At 46.4% G+C, this 15,992-nt stretch overlaps 1 protein-coding gene across 1 annotated transcript in view; it reads left to right on the forward strand.

Annotated features, from left to right (window-relative positions):
• The window catches only part of LOC146180068 (uncharacterized), a 52,345-nt gene that overhangs the window by 10,124 nt on the left and 26,229 nt on the right, over window positions 1-15,992 (forward strand). The gene's annotated exons all lie outside the window — the stretch shown is intronic.

Here is a 15,992-nt window from a genome sequence, read left to right on the forward strand (position 1 = left end):
GCACACTTGATGAACAAATACACAAGACTTTGTAAAACGCAGTCGGGTCGCCGTCTCTTTGCCCGACTAAATATCCACCATTCAATACATTCGGAAGAGCGCGTACATATGCCAACGGAATGGAGATATGCTTTGCACGTAGCCCTCTTCAGGCCAACGTGACACGAGAGGACCATACTGGCAGACGTCTCGCGCGGGCAGAAGCCTTGGCTCGCCACTACGGACACAAACATTGAGTCTTCTACGTGGACGCCTCCGGCCCGCACCATGGGGGTTGGTGCACGGCCGCAGTCGTTCATCAAAGCACTGCAATAAACGGACTCACTTACCGTGCGCACAACATAACACACGCGGAAGAGGTTACCATCGCGCTAGCCGCCGCAGATCAGGACTCACGGGCCATCATGACCGACTCAAAGGGTGCCTGCCGCGATATCGAGCAGGGGTTCACATCGTACTTCGCCAGCAAAATTTTACAAAACAGCGATTATGTCGGTGTCCTCCTCCTCGTCTCCCACCAATCCGGAATCCGAACCCAATCCCACCTACACTTTCAAAGAAATAATTCTGTCTTATCAATCCAGCCATGAAATCTATCCTAAGCCCTGCAACGGCCTGACAATAGGCGGAGGAGCGCATTCTCCTTTGCCTTTACACCAAAACTTTACTATACCAAGCAGTCCCACTTGCACGGGGAAATGCCCGCACTGTGAGGAAAGGTCCTCGGACATTTTCCACATGGTGTAGGCATGTCAAAAAACCTCCAATCTACCCCCCCCCCCCACCCAACAATTGCCGGGACGACTGGAAGGCGGCCCTGCTCGGCTGCTGTGACCTGACGGCGCTACGAGCCTTGGTAGAGCGGGCTGGGGCCGCAGTGGACGCCAATGGGCTCTCGTAAGAGGGAGACCACCTAGTAAGTTTAAGGGGGCATCTCCTTAAGGACCGCTCTCATACCCTCCCTGTAATAAAAAAATAAATGTTTTTCATCGTCATCATCATCCACGGATATGCGCCGCACCCCACTGAGCACAGAATATCTTGTAGCTGTCTTAATATGTCTATAGTGGTCACATATATATCTTGAGCTACCAAAGACATCTACAAGACGTCGCTTGGTGCTAGTCTAGAAGACATCATTGGCAAGATGTCTGGAATCTGTCTTGTGAAAAGATGTCTTCTAGAGTTCTGCTTCAAAAGTCTACCATACTTCTTCACAAGACGTTTCAGGGTCACATATCTGTAGTGCAATATGTACACAATTTGACTGGACGACACTGTTCTGCATACTCTAAGTATAAATTGTCGAAGGTTTGTTCTAGCAATTTTTCAGCTTGTAAAATGCTGCATCCAAAAAGTGCCTGCGCTTTTGAATTAAGCATGCAATCTGGGCTGTTTCCAGCATGCAGAACCAATATGGCACCAAGAAATGCTGTTTAGGCAATGGGTATCTGAACATAATGTACAAACGCCGCTGACACCTTCATTTCTGCATCGTTTAATTGGTGCAGCCCATAGCCACACCTGTGTTCGACCTCGCTGGACGCAGTCCAGTCGGCCGGAAGACTCCAAACTCCGAGTGTTCACTACGACAAAGTAAGCTAGCGATGTATCCATGTGGGATAAAAGCCAGTAGTTCGCAGAGGAACGATTTGCTGCTCCGATGTTAACACGGAACGCCAGCTATGCACGATCCGCCATTCCCAAACTTCACGCGCTGCCCCGCCGGGGTGGTGCAGTGGTAAGACGCCCGACTACTGTGCCGGAGTTCCCGGGATCGAATCCCGGCCTCGGCGGCTGTGTTTCGTTCGAGGCGAAACGAAGTGGCGTCCGTGTGCTGTGCGATGTCAGCGCACGTTAAAGATCCCCAGGTGGTCGAAATTACTCCGTAGCCCTCCACTACGGCCCCCCTTTCTCTCTATCCACTTTCACTCCCACCTTCATCCCTTCCCTTACGGCGCGGTTCAGATGTCCACAGAGCAAGTGTGACAGATACTGCGCCTTTCCCTTCCTATGAACCAACCAACTAACCGTGGCCTTTTTGCACCCCTCCTCTTTACAGCGAGATAGAAAATAGTGCGCCAAAATAATTACGCAACACGCAGGTTGTATTTACCGTTTTGAAACAAATACGTCATAAGCAACAGTTACATTTTACTTGTATAGCTTGTTTAATGAAATATATTTCAGATTTCTATTGTTTTTAAAGTTATTGTATCAATGCGCTGCTCGGCCGCTGGCCATTTCGTCGTGTCTAGTCGTGTCTGCACGTTAGGCCGTTGGTTTGTGACTGCGTTGAAAATGTATCCCGCACAGCGGCTGCTACTTCTGGCTGCAAGGCAAGCTTCGCTGGGTGAGTAAGTTCTTCTAAATGAGTCACTTAATGGAGCAGTAAAGTGACTGAGTGTTTTCTTTTTTCGATAAAAATGCTGCAAGGACCGTTGTTTGCATCCGCCGGCGCAGGCTGTATGGGCAAGCAAGATAGCGCGCGCGGACCGTTTAGTCAGCACGAAAGGCGGTGTTTTATGGCGCATCTTAAGTTTTGTGCATGCAGGAAGGTTTTTCGCTTGTAATTCCACTCGCCGTGGTTCGTGAACTGCCATTGGTGGCGGAACCTCGCGATGTAATTCTTCACAATGAGCTTGGCGATCCGACGTCTTTCGTTGATTGCCGCTGGTTCTAACACTTTCCCAGGAAACAGAACTGGGCACGAGAGTCTGCATATTTAGTGTGGCCTTCACTCTGCAGCAAGATACAGAAAATACGCACCGTCGAGTGGAAGCCGTGCATTGTTTATGGCAGCCTGCAGAGCTCTATACGCGCTAAGTTATGCCGCGGTTGCGAAAAAGAAAAAGAACGATCTCAATGAGCCGCCTTAGAGGGGAGGGTAAGGTGCATTCTGGCCACAGTTACTCCCCCAACTGCTAGCAAAATATTCTCCGCCTGTTCACAGGAACAAGTTGAAACACATGGCGAGATTGGAACGGCGTACAAACATTTTGCAGTGATTTAATTTTAATCGTTCATAAAATGTTTACAGTCAGGCATTACATTGCCACAACAATACCTAATCCGTAGACATTCAGTGATTAAGTGATTTTGCATTTTCATGTAGTCAGAAAGCACAATTTAGTTCTTTTTAAGTTCCTGAAATGCATGCTGTGTGATGTGCTGGTGCTCTATTTGCTTTGGTCCTCAGGTTTTTTTTTATTGGCGGAAATGTTCAAGAAATTAAGCTTCAATTCAATTGGTACAGAAGGCAGTCGAAAGCAAATCTTTTGGAGGGACCTCGTATAACGAAAAGCCTAGTATTAATACACAAAAACATATCAATTGCATTTGTTTTCTTGCTTAGGGCCAATAGACTCTTCTTGTCCAGAACTGGGAAAAGAAAAGAGAGTACTGAATCTTAACTTACTTTGAAGGCATACAGAATGTAGCCATGTTATAATGTGGGTTCAGTGTATGCCTTCTGGCTGTCCTCAACAACATAGCTGTGACTCCACGCAAACCTTCTGATAGAATATCGACTGCTCCCAATGTGAAGGTGTTTGGCATCAAAGGTGAAATGCCTTCATTTAGTTTAATGCTCTTTTTCACATTGTGCTGTTGTGTCTGTGTTTGGTGCTCTTGTTTTTTTGTGTCTGCGCGAATTTTCATGTAAACAAAACACTCACCCAACAGCTCAAGCAAGTGAGCTGTGCATTCTTTTTGTTTTGTTTTTTTTCTCTGGGTGCATGCTCACTGTTTAAAATATTGCTTTCATTTGTTCTAGGAAAAACTGGTGATGCATACATACATAGGTTTCCCTACATATATACATGCATAGATACATACATAGGTGATGCATCCATACATAGATACATGATACATAGATTTATTTCGTCTCTACATATGTCGAATGGAAGACTTGGCAAACTCAGAGGCAGAAACCTTACCCAGCATAGAAAGTGACTCTCAATAAAAAAAAGGAATGTATAAATCAGGAAAATGGTGGTTCTTTTCAGGTGTGTCTGTTGGTGAAGAAAAGGAAATGTTTTAGCCTTCGAGGTCATCAAGGAGTTATTAATATACATATATTATACTCAGCACTATTTTGTGCTGCTAGTGCGTGTCTTGGTTAAACATATTTCTATTGTGTACTCAGTACTCTCACCCTTATGTGACATATTTTGAGGTTAAATTCTTATCCCATAGTGGAATTTGTGCCAGTGTTTTGTAGTCAGTGGTTTGCTTTATTAAACTTAACAAGAAATCATTAAAGCATTGGAACACCTTGCAAGTTGCCACCACCTCCACGGCTGCCCAGCAACTATCCTTTTCCTGTCTGTGTTGCAAACACAACTTAGCGATGAGGGCCACGGGACTGACATCTCACTGGGCAGTCGCGGGCTACTGACTGAATACACAGGTATGGTTTGACTGTGCCAAACAGTTGGAGTTGGCAACAGTGGGACTTTTTCCTTCTGTTTGGGAGCTCATATATCTAAATCGTGCTGTGTATTCAGTCAGTAGCCCGCGACTGCCCAGTGAGATGTCAGTCCCGTGGCCCTCATCGCTAAGTTGTGTTTGCAGCACAGACAGGAAAAGGATAGTTGCTGGGCAGCCGTGGAGGTGGTGGCAACTTGCAAGGTGTTCCAATGCTTTAATGATTTCTTGTTAAGTTTAATAAAGCGAACCACTGACTACAAAACACTGGCACAAATTCCGCTATGGGATAAGAATTTAACCTCAAAATATGTCACATAAGGGTGAGAGTACTGAGTACACAATAGAAATATGTTTAACCAAGACACGCACTAGCAGCACAAAATAGTGCTGAGTATAATATATATATATTAATAACTCCTTGATGACCTCGAAGGCTAAAACATTTCCTTTTCTTCACCAACAGACACACCTGAAAAGAACCACCATTTTCCTGTTTTATACATTCCTTTTTTTTTTTGAGAGTCACTTTCAATGCTGGGTAAGGTTTCTGCCTCTGAGTTTGCCAAGTGTTCCATTCGACACATGTAGAGAGGAAATAAATCTATGTATCATGTATCTATGTATGGATGCATCACCTATGTATGTATCTATGCATGTATATATGTAGGGAAACCTATGTATGTATGCATCACCAGTTTTTCCTAGAACAAATGAAAGCAATATTCTAAACAGTGAGCATGCACCCAGAGAAAAAAAACAAAACAAAAAGAATGCACAGCTCACTTGCTTGAGCTGTTGGGTGAGTGTTTTGTTTACATGAAAATTCGCGCAGACACAAAAAAACAAGAGCACCAAACACAGACACAACAGCACAATGTGAAAAAGAGCATTAAACTAAATGAAGGCATTTCACCTTTGATGCCAAACACCTTCACATTGGGAGCAGTCGATATTCTATCAAAAGGTTTGCGTGGAGTCACAGCTTTGTTGCTGAGGACAGCCAGAAGGCATACACTGAACCCACATTATAACATGGCTACATTCTGTATGCCTTCAAAGTAAGTTAAGATTCAGTACTCTCTTTTCTTTTCCCAGTTCTGGACAAGAAGAGTCTATTGGCCCTAAGCAAGAAAACAAATGCAATTGATATGTTTTTGTGTATTAATACTAGGCTTTTCGTTATACGAGGTCCCTCCAAAAGATTTGCTTTCGACTGCCTTCTGTACCAATTGAATTGAAGCTTAATTTCTTGAACATTTCCGCCAATAAAAAAAAACCTGAGGACCAAAGCAAATAGAGCACCAGCACATCACACAGCATGCATTTCAGGAACTTAAAAAGAACTAAATTGTGCTTTCTGACTACATGAAAATGCAAAATCACTTAATCACTGAATGTCTACGGATTAGGTATTGTTGTGGCAATGTAATGCCTGACTGTAAACATTTTATGAACTATTAAAATTAAATCACTGCAAAATGTTTGTACGCCGTTCCAATCTCGCCATGTGTTTCAACTTGTTCCTGTGAACAGGCGGAGAATATTTTGCTAGCAGTTGGGGGAGTAACTGTGGCCAGAATGCACCTTACCCTCCCCTCTAAGGCGGCTCATTGAGATCGTTCTTTTTCTTTTTCACAACCGCGGCATAACTTAGCGCGTATAGAGCTCTGCAGGCTGCCATAAACAATGCACGGCTTCCACTCGACGGTGCGTATTTTCTGTATCTTGCTGCAGAGTGAAGGCCACACTAAACATGCAGACTCTCGTGCCCAGTTCTGTTTCCTGGGAAAGTGTTAGAACCAGCGGCAATCAACGAAAGACGTCGGATCGCCAAGCTCATTGTGAAGAATTACATCGCGAGGTTCCGCCACCAATGGCAGTTCACGAACCACGGCGAGTGGAATTACAAGCGAAAAACCTTCCTGCATGCACAAAACTTAAGATGCGCCATAAAACACCGCCTTTCGTGCTGACTAAACGGTCCGCGCGCGCTATCTTGCTTGCCCATACAGCCTGCGCCGGCGGATGCAAACAACGGTCCTTGCAGCATTTTTATCGAAAAAAGAAAACACTCAGTCACTTTACTGCTCCATTAAGTGACTCATTTAGAAGAACTTACTCACCCAGCGAAGCTTGCCTTGCAGCCAGAAGTAGCAGCCGCTGTGCGGGATACATTTTCAACGCAGTCACAAACCAACGGCCTAACGTGCAGACACGACTAGACACAACGAAATGGCCAGCGGCCGAGCAGCGCATTGATACAATAACTTTAAAAACAATAGAAATCTGAAATATATTTCATTAAACAAGCTATACAAGTAAAATGTAACTGTTGCTTATGACGTATTTGTTTCAAAACGGCAAATACAACCTGCGTGTTGCGTAATTATTTTGGCGCACTATTTTCTATCTCGCTGTAAAGAGGAGGGGTGCAAAAAGGCCACGGTTAGTTGGTTGGTTCATAGGAAGGGAAAGGCGCAGTATCTGTCACACTTGCTCTGTGGACACCTGAACCGCGCCGTAAGGGAAGGGATGAAGGTGGGAGTGAAAGTGGATAGAGAGAAAGGGGGGCCGTAGTGGAGGGCTACGGAGTAATTTCGACCACCTGGGGATCTTTAACGTGCGCTGACATCGCACAGCACACGGACGCCACTTCGTTTCGCCTCCAACGAAACACAGCCGCCGAGGCCGGGATTCGATCCCGGGAACTCCGGCACAGTAGTCGGGCGTCTTACCACTGCACCACTCCGGCGGGGCAGCGCGTGAAGTTTGGGAATGGCGGATCGTGCATAGCTGGCGTTCCGTGTTAACATCGGAGCAGCAAATCGTTCCTCTGCGAACTACTGGCTTTTATCCCACATGGATACATCGCTAGTTTACTTTGTCGTAGTGAACACTCGGAGTTTGGAGTCTTCCGGCCGACTGGACTGCGTCCAGCGAGGTCGAACACAGGTGTGGCTATGGGCTGCACCAATTAAACGATGCAGAAATGAAGGTGTCAGCGGCGTTTGTACATTATGTTCAGATACCCATTGCCTAAACAGCATTTCTTGGTGCCATATTGGTTCTGCATGCTGGAAACAGCCCAGATTGCATGCTTAATTCAAAAGCGCAGGCACTTTTTGGATGCAGCATTTTACAAGCTGAAAAATTGCTAGAACAAACCTTCGACAATTTATACTTAGAGTATGCAGAACAGTGTCGTCCAGTCAAACTGTGTACATATTGCACTACAGATATGTGACCCTGAAACGTCTTGTGAAGAAGTATGGTAGACTTTTGAAGCAGAACTCTAGAAGACATCTTTTCACAAGACAGATTCCAGACATCTTGCCAATGATGTCTTCTAGACTAGCACCAAGCGACGTCTTGTAGATGTCTTTGGTAGCTCAAGATATATATGTGACCACTATAGACATATTAAGACAGCTACAAGATATTCTGTGCTCAGTGGGGTGCGGCGCATATCCGTGGATGATGATGACGATGAAAAACATTTATTTTTTTATTACAGGGAGGGTATGAGAGCGGTCCTTAAGGAGATGCCCCCTTAAACTTACTAGGTGGTCTCCCTCTTACGAGAGCCCATTGGCGTCCACTGCGGCCCCAGCCCGCTCTACCAAGGCTCGTAGCGCCGTCAGGTCACAGCAGCCGAGCAGGGCCGCCTTCCAGTCGTCCCGGCAATTGTTGGGTGGGGGGGGGGGGTAGATTGGAGGTTTTTTGACATGCCTACACCATGTGGAAAATGTCCGAGGACCTTTCCTCACAGTGAGGGCATTTCCCCGTGCAAGTGGGACTGCTTGGTATAGTAAAGTTTTGGTGTAAAGGCAAAGGAGAATGCGCTCCTCCGCCTATTGTCAGGCCGTTGCAGGGCTTAGGATAGATTTCATGGCTGGATTGATAAGACAGAATTATTTCTTTGAAAGTGTAGGTGGGATTGGGTTCGGATTCCGGATTGGTGGGAGACGAGGAGGAGGACACCGACATAATCGCTGTTTTGTAAAATTTTGCTGGCGAAGTACGATGTGAACCCCTGCTCGATATCGCGGCAGGCACCCTTTGAGTCGGTCATGATGGCCCGTGAGTCCTGATCTGCGGCGGCTAGCGCGATGGTAACCTCTTCCGCGTGTGTTATGTTGTGCGCACGGTAAGTGAGTCCGTTTATTGCAGTGCTTTGATGAACGACTGCGGCCGTGCACCAACCCCCATGGTGCGGGCCGGAGGCGTCCACGTAGAAGACTCAATGTTTGTGTCCGTAGTGGCGAGCCAAGGCTTCTGCCCGCGCGAGACGTCTGCCAGTATGGTCCTCTCGTGTCACGTTGGCCTGAAGAGGGCTACGTGCAAAGCATATCTCCATTCCGTTGGCATATGTACGCGCTCTTCCGAATGTATTGAATGGTGGATATGTAGTCGGGCAAAGAGACGGCGACCCGACTGCGTTTTACAAAGTCTTGTGTATTTGTTCATCAAGTGTGCCTCTCGCAGTTCATTAAAGGTGTTAACGATCCCTAGGCCAAGTAGGCGCTCGTTGGCGGTGTTGACCGGGAGATCGAGGGCAAGTTTGGATATTTTACGAAGAATGACTTCTAGTGCATTCTCGTCAAATTTGCGCGGGTGAAGATATGGAGCAGAGTATAGGACTCGACTGGTTACAGAGGCATGCGCCAGCCGCAAGGCGTCCTTGCATCGTAATCCCCCGCGCTTGTTCGAAACCCGGCGGACCATGCGGCCCACTTGGTTCCCACCTTACGCAATTTGGCGAGTGCTGTGTCAGCTCTACGATGTTTGTGAACAAAGAGGCCCAGTATTGGGATCTCGTCGTGTTCGGGTATGAGTGCACTGTTAAAGGTGAGGTCGATTTTGGTGGGCACTTTGATAAGGGGCGTATGTGCACAAGTTCTGATTTTGACGGGGAGCACTGCAGACCACAACGACCGGCGGCGTAGTTGTCCACAATGTCCCCTGCTTGCTGCAGGTTGGCCTCCATTTCTTCTACCGAGCCGTATTTAGCCCAGACGGTGATGTCGTCGGCATACAGCGCGTGCTGGATACCGTCGACCCTCGCCAGCTGAGCAGGAAGTTTCATCATAGATTTAATAGGAGTGGCGAGAGGACCGCTCCTTGCGTGGTCCCTCGCGTGATAAGTTCGTATGGGCCATATTCGGTAACCTGAATCCGGATGTATGACTGACGGTCAGTGAGAAATTGCTTAATGTAGTTAAAGGTGTGTTGGCCGCGATCTGTTTAGGAAAGATGTGTTAGAATAATTTCATGGGTGACGTTGTCGAAGGCCCCCCTTCAAATTCAAAGCGAGTACTGCCCTATCATTGAGGGAATATTCAATCGGGTTGAGAAGTACCAGGTCACACTTATTCTCTGAACGCCTGGCCCCGCTGGTAAGGGAAGGGAGGAAGATGGGAGTGAAAGTGGAAAGGTAGGAAGCGGTGCACTTCGGAGGCTTCCGGTGAAATTTCGACCACCTGGGGATCTTACCATGGACTGACCAGCACACGTCCGCCTCGCCGTTTCGACTGCATCGAAACACAGCCACTGGCGGTCGGGATAGAAACCAGGAACTCCGGCACTCTAGTCGGGCATCCTCACCACTACTATTCGTACACCGTGTCACCACTGCTCAATCGCGGCGGGGTGTAATAATAAAAATATTAATAATTGTTTCACGGGAAGGAAAAGGTTCAGTATCTGTCACATTTGCTCTGTGAACACATTAACCGAGCCGTAAGGGAAGGGAGGAAGGTGGGGGTGAAAGTGTAAAGGTAAAAAGGGGAGCCATAGGGGAGGGCTGCGGAGTAATTTCGACCACCTGGGGACCTTTAACGCGCGCTAACATGGGACTGGGGCAGGTAGGTCACTGCCGCTTGCGGCGGGGGCTAGCCTGCCACCGAATTTTTATCTGTTATAGGCCGTCATTGCACTCACCACCGCTTCTGTGGTGGACGACGGCTGTTGTTGCGGCGCATGTCTTTTTTCCCTCTTCCTTTTCTTCTCTATTTTCTCTTCTGTCTGCACGAGGCAGTGGAGGTGGCTCAGCTATAGAGCCAGTAGCAGGCCAGTGCATTTTCTTTTCCTTTTTCTTACAGCCACAACAACATCGCACAGCACACGGATGCCCCTTCGTATCGCCTCCATCGAAACGCAGCCGCCGAGGTCGGGTTCGAACCTGGGAACTCCGGCACAGTAATTAGGTATTGGGGAAAATATATAAAAATTGGCTCACAGGAAGGGAAAGGTGCAGTATCTGTCACACTTGGTTTTGTAGACACCTGAACCGCGCCGGAAGGGAAGGAAGGTGGGAGTGAAAGTAGATAGAAAGAGGAGCCATAGTGGAGGGCTACGGAGTAAATTTGACCACCTGGGGATCTTTAACGTGCGGTGACATCACACAACACACGGACAACTCTTCGCTTCGCCTCCATCGAAACGCAGCCGCCGTGGTCGGGATCGAACGCGGGTACTCCGGCACAGTAGCCGGGTGGCGTATTGACAAACCATATCCCGTAGGATCACTCGAGCAGACGACGCTCTGACGCGCAAGCACGTGACACGACGTCACTTCCTTTAATTTGTTTTTTGCTTGTTTTTATTTTTTTACGCCAAATAAAGATGGCGGCGCACACGCGCACGCCGTTAAACCGTTAAACGCTTCGCCGACGGTGGCGTTGGGGCGTCGGTTTTTTAGCCCAGGCGACCATCCACTTGTTGGAAAATAAAATCTGATTTGATTTGATTTGGTTAGCCAGACAAGCGCGTATCCTTCTACCATGGCAGTGGTAGTGCCTGTGGCTTAAGGGGTGCTGCGGCCGCAGTTTTGAGGCTTTATAAACGCAGTGGCCCAAGCCGTGCCATTTGGATGCTGGATACTGTGATGCTTGCAGTTCGAAACAAGTGTTTTGGCCATCATCTCGAAGTCGACTCTGAGAGCAAGCGATTTTGTGAAGCTACGACTGCTGAACTTTTGCTGCCTAAGCATGCTGGATGCCGACTGTGCTGGTGCTGGATGTGCAAGTGCGTCGATTCCAAGGAAGCTGCGCAGCGCCGTTGGATGCTCGCCTTGGAGCCTCTAGTCGCTGAAAGTGCCGCCTTGGTTAGTAGCACTGCAAGTTTGGATGAGCACCGCAGGAATGTGGGGGGTAAAAAGGAGGGAAAAAGAGAAAAAGAAGCGTGGTTACGTGATGTATTTGTGAAACATTTGCTGTGATGCTGCATCGCTGCTCGAGGGGGTCTTCGCTAAGGATGCTAAAGCTACTGGCCTACCCAAGGGCGTATGTAGACTACTACCGATGCTAAATTATATCTCAAAGGCCGTCTCTCATTTTATGCTACCTTGTGAGCAGCTGTCTGCACTCAGGATTTTTTTTTCCACTTTCCGGCATTTAAATACGGAAATGTTTCTATATGGCAACATGCTGGGACAGCGAAACCAGCTTTCTGAAATTAGCGGTAATCCTTGAAATGATAACATGCTCTCGTTTTGTGAACGCACGCATGATTACGGCGCCCTGTTCATAGCGGCAACCGCCCTTTTCTGAAGCTCATAATCTGACGACGTCAAACTATTGATTCTGAAAGTAGTGGGATATTAGGTGAACTCGATAACCAAGTACTCACGCTTCTGTGGCTAAAAACGGCGCTGGCACAAGACGAAGCAGAGGGGACACGATGCGGTTTTGTCTGCTTCGTGTCGTGTTAGCGCTGTTTTTAGCCACAGATCATGCACCAACCAGCCAGAATTTCCACCTTCTTAAAGTACTCAAGCTTGTTTGAGAGCACTGCGTTGAATAGGCATTTGTTGAACGCGGTAGCTAACTTAACTGCACCTGTTAAGCAGAGGCAGTGGCATAGCATGCTGTGTATATTGTTTTTTGTAACTCTTTATGTATGTGATTGGTATTCTTCTCAAGTGTCATGACAAGAAGAAACAAGAGTGTTTATTTTTGAAGTCGTGGGTACCTCATAACATGCTTACGCAGGATGGTGCAGTTCAATATTAAGTCAAACGAATAAGTGCTGGCTTTCACAACAACTGTTTATTCCTTGTATACATCTCAAAGTGACCTTGGCTAAATTTAATTCCAAACTATCGTACAGCCGCTTCAAAAGCTTCTGAATTAGGTGACATGTTGTACATGCACCATTATGCCTACCAATCTTTTTGAAGAAGGAAGCATTGCTACAAAATTAAAGGATTAAGCTCACAAATTATAGTAACACTTGAAGAGGGGAGAACCAGAGTATTTTGACATCACTCCCTTATGGTTTGCACACTGGTCAGCTAGTAATCCAACATTTAAAGAAACGCTTGTTAATGTCATCATCATGTGCCACAATTGTGTTTATGGTAAATTAGGTACTACAAGGACTTGTGGCTATAGTAAATTAGGTACTACAAGGCTACCCCGATGAAAGTCGTCTAGGAAATAGTGTGAAACAACCAGTTTTAGGCATTTAAATTTGAGGAACCTGAGTTCGATCCAAGCCATAGTGACCATATTTTAATACAGAAAAATGTAAGGCACCCATTTACTATGTGATGTCAGTGCATGTTAAAAAAAAATAATTGGTCAAAAATGAGCTGGAGACCTACACTACATAATCCTGCAGAGCCTAAGTCAATTTGGGACATTATACTAACAAAACTGAAATGCACTGCTTCTAAATTTAGGTGAAACAATGCTTTTGCTGTTTAGTAAATGCATGGCATGCAATACATTGTAAACCATTTATGCAGAAGCAGTTTGTTTTACTGGCAAATGCCTACAACTTTTTGGCAGGAAAAAGTGGCAGATGTGACTTCAGTGTTATAAATGACACTGGGCAGCCAAGCCATCAAAGAACCTACTTTGAATTGCAAATAGCCACCTTTGTGTTTTCAAGAAGGCCCAAAGCACAGTGAATAAGCAAGATAGCGATGAAAATAATTCAATGAAAAGAAAGGTGGAGAGTTCGGCCAGCAGCAATATGACCCTAGCGCGCTGCTCCACACTAGAGAAGGGAGAAAAGGGAAATAAAAGGAGATTAAGGATACAAATGGTTGATGACAATGTTGTAGTGCAGTGAATTGGTTCGAGTTATAGAGGAGACCACGCACACAGTGGATTGCACTCGTCTCGCATAGTCGACGTATAACACATGAAGTGCATATTCTCCACATGCACCAGTTGTCATTGCACACATACACCTCGCAGCTACACACTTTCCTTCTCATATTCTAGTACAAATGCGTAGACAGGCTCGCCACGCACTGATTCTGAAAAAGCTCAAACTAGACAGAAACACGATAGATCGCACTGTAAGCAGCTGTATAGGCATGTGAAGCACAGCACTAACAATTTGTGGTGTGTCATATATGGAATGGTTTGACTGTTAAATTGACAGGGTACCATGCCATCAACTAATGTCTAAAAGCTGAGATGATGGCTTTGGCTGGAAATAATCCAAGCCCTTGGCGATGCAAGTACACAAACGTAATCCAAATGCATTGCTCTTGAATGGCTGCTTTCCAAATTGTTGATATTTAAATTAAAGTAGTGTGGTGTTGCTAGCATGTTTTTCTGAAAAAATATTTCTGTGCAGCTAACTTCATTGCAACATCTGATTGAAGCTAGAACACCTGCAGCAGTACCAGACAGCAAGACAAAAGTGTCCATGCATATTGCAGAACTTTTGTAGACATGGAAAATAATAAAGTATGATTCATACTTATGAAACCTTTGCCCTTGTCTGTGTTTTGATAGTGCGGCCCTAGGCAGCTGCTGCACCAAGATTTTCATAGGTCAACAGGCCCACCAGAACCAATGCACCCAACCGACCTTCTGCAGGGAGATCCAGCCGCGACCGATTCCAGTGGCTATGGGGAATGTGTTAATAAACCAGTACTACTGGAACTAGTAGGATCCCAGCAAGAAACCAGGAAATTTTACCTTAGATAAACAATTATCTTCTTTTGCATTTTTCAGCAATTGCTCTAATTGCTCTTATTATAAAGTGCTGTACTCTTACTACACAGCTCACAACCCCTAAAAAGATGTTGGCTACATATCTATAGAATATCATTTAATATCTCATCAAGAGATGTGTGGGCATATGTGGGTATCCGGTACATGTTCACTTTATACTCTCTTCAACGTTGACGTTATAATGTATATTATAATGATATATTATTAACATTTGCGGCAAATATTCACTGGATGTTCACTGAGTATAAGTTCTTTGGCTAAGATTTTTTTTTGTAAACTGATTTTACGAACGTTTACAAGGGAAAGTTATCAGATTAACGGCATGTGACTAGCACTTTGTGTCATCATTTCTACAATTAGTCATTTAGCTTCGAGGTTATGACTTCCTTCAAAAGTCTCTTTTCTCGCGCTTGCAGCTAACTGCATAGGTCTTAATGGAAACTATCGCCTAATATATTGCACTCGTGTACTTTCGACTCCAATATAAGGGAGAAGTGTAGCTCCGCGTTTTATTAAATTGACTAAAATCCAACCCACATATAGCACTAGCCGAGTATAAATTATTTGACAATGATTGAAATATACTGCTAAGAGCAATACGGGCTGATCGGCAATGTACGTACCTTACTCCATCCTTTTGAACCTTTTGCACGATCCAAGACGTGTTGGCTTCGACGCTGTAGGTTTCGAGCCATTCGTTGACGGCTGCCTCGTTTGCCAGGTTCGCGCGATACACTGATTCGTGCCATTTTGACGCGAGCTCATCTTTTACAAGCTCGAGCGGCTCTGGGAGCTCGTCCATCATCTCTAGTTATTCGCAATTGACACACAAGTTCGCCAAGCACAAAATCACCCTGGTTAGCGCAGTGCGCAACGGATGAGCCAAGTGTACGGGCGTACAACCCAGAAGCACCGGACGAACCGCGCGGAGCTATGCGGATGGGGAGGAGTGCAAACTTCGGGGTGTAGCCGAGCCGAACGACGATTCCAGAACATACCAGAACAAGAACAGCCGCGCAAGTGACCACTGGACTGAAATTTACGTGACACGTGACACGTGACCGGTAACCGACCGACGTTTACAGAACACCAGAGCAAAAAGCCCGCGCAGTGGTCAATGGACCGAAATTAACGTGATCGCGTGAACCAGTGGGGAAAAACGTAAATACGAGCCCTGCGCGAAACGAAACTGAAACCATGAGGAGCCTCGTCATAAGGCGCGCCCGAACATTGACCTTGCCCGAACTTTTAGCCGACGGCAATTCGCATTATTTTTACGTGAACTTCAGCCGACAGCCGTGCGAAAATACGGGCGCTGCGCGAAAACGACACCGAAACATGAGAACCTTTGACAAACATCAGCGGGAAAAAAACGTAAATGCCAGCCCTGCGTGAAACGAAACTGAAACCATGAGTAGTCTCGTCACAAGGCGCTAGGGAGAAACAACGTCGCTGCTACTCGCGGAAGTGACGTTGTGTCACGTGCTTGCGCGTCAGAGCGTCGTCTGCTCGAGTGCTCCTACGGGATATGGTTTGTCAATCCGCAGCCGGGTGTCTTACCACTGCACTTTGCACAGCACACGG

Source organism: Amblyomma maculatum, chromosome 9 (assembly GCF_055883805.1).
Source record: "Amblyomma maculatum isolate TAMU_Amacu chromosome 9, ASM5588380v1, whole genome shotgun sequence".
Classification (NCBI taxonomy): domain Eukaryota; kingdom Metazoa; phylum Arthropoda; class Arachnida; order Ixodida; family Ixodidae; genus Amblyomma; species Amblyomma maculatum.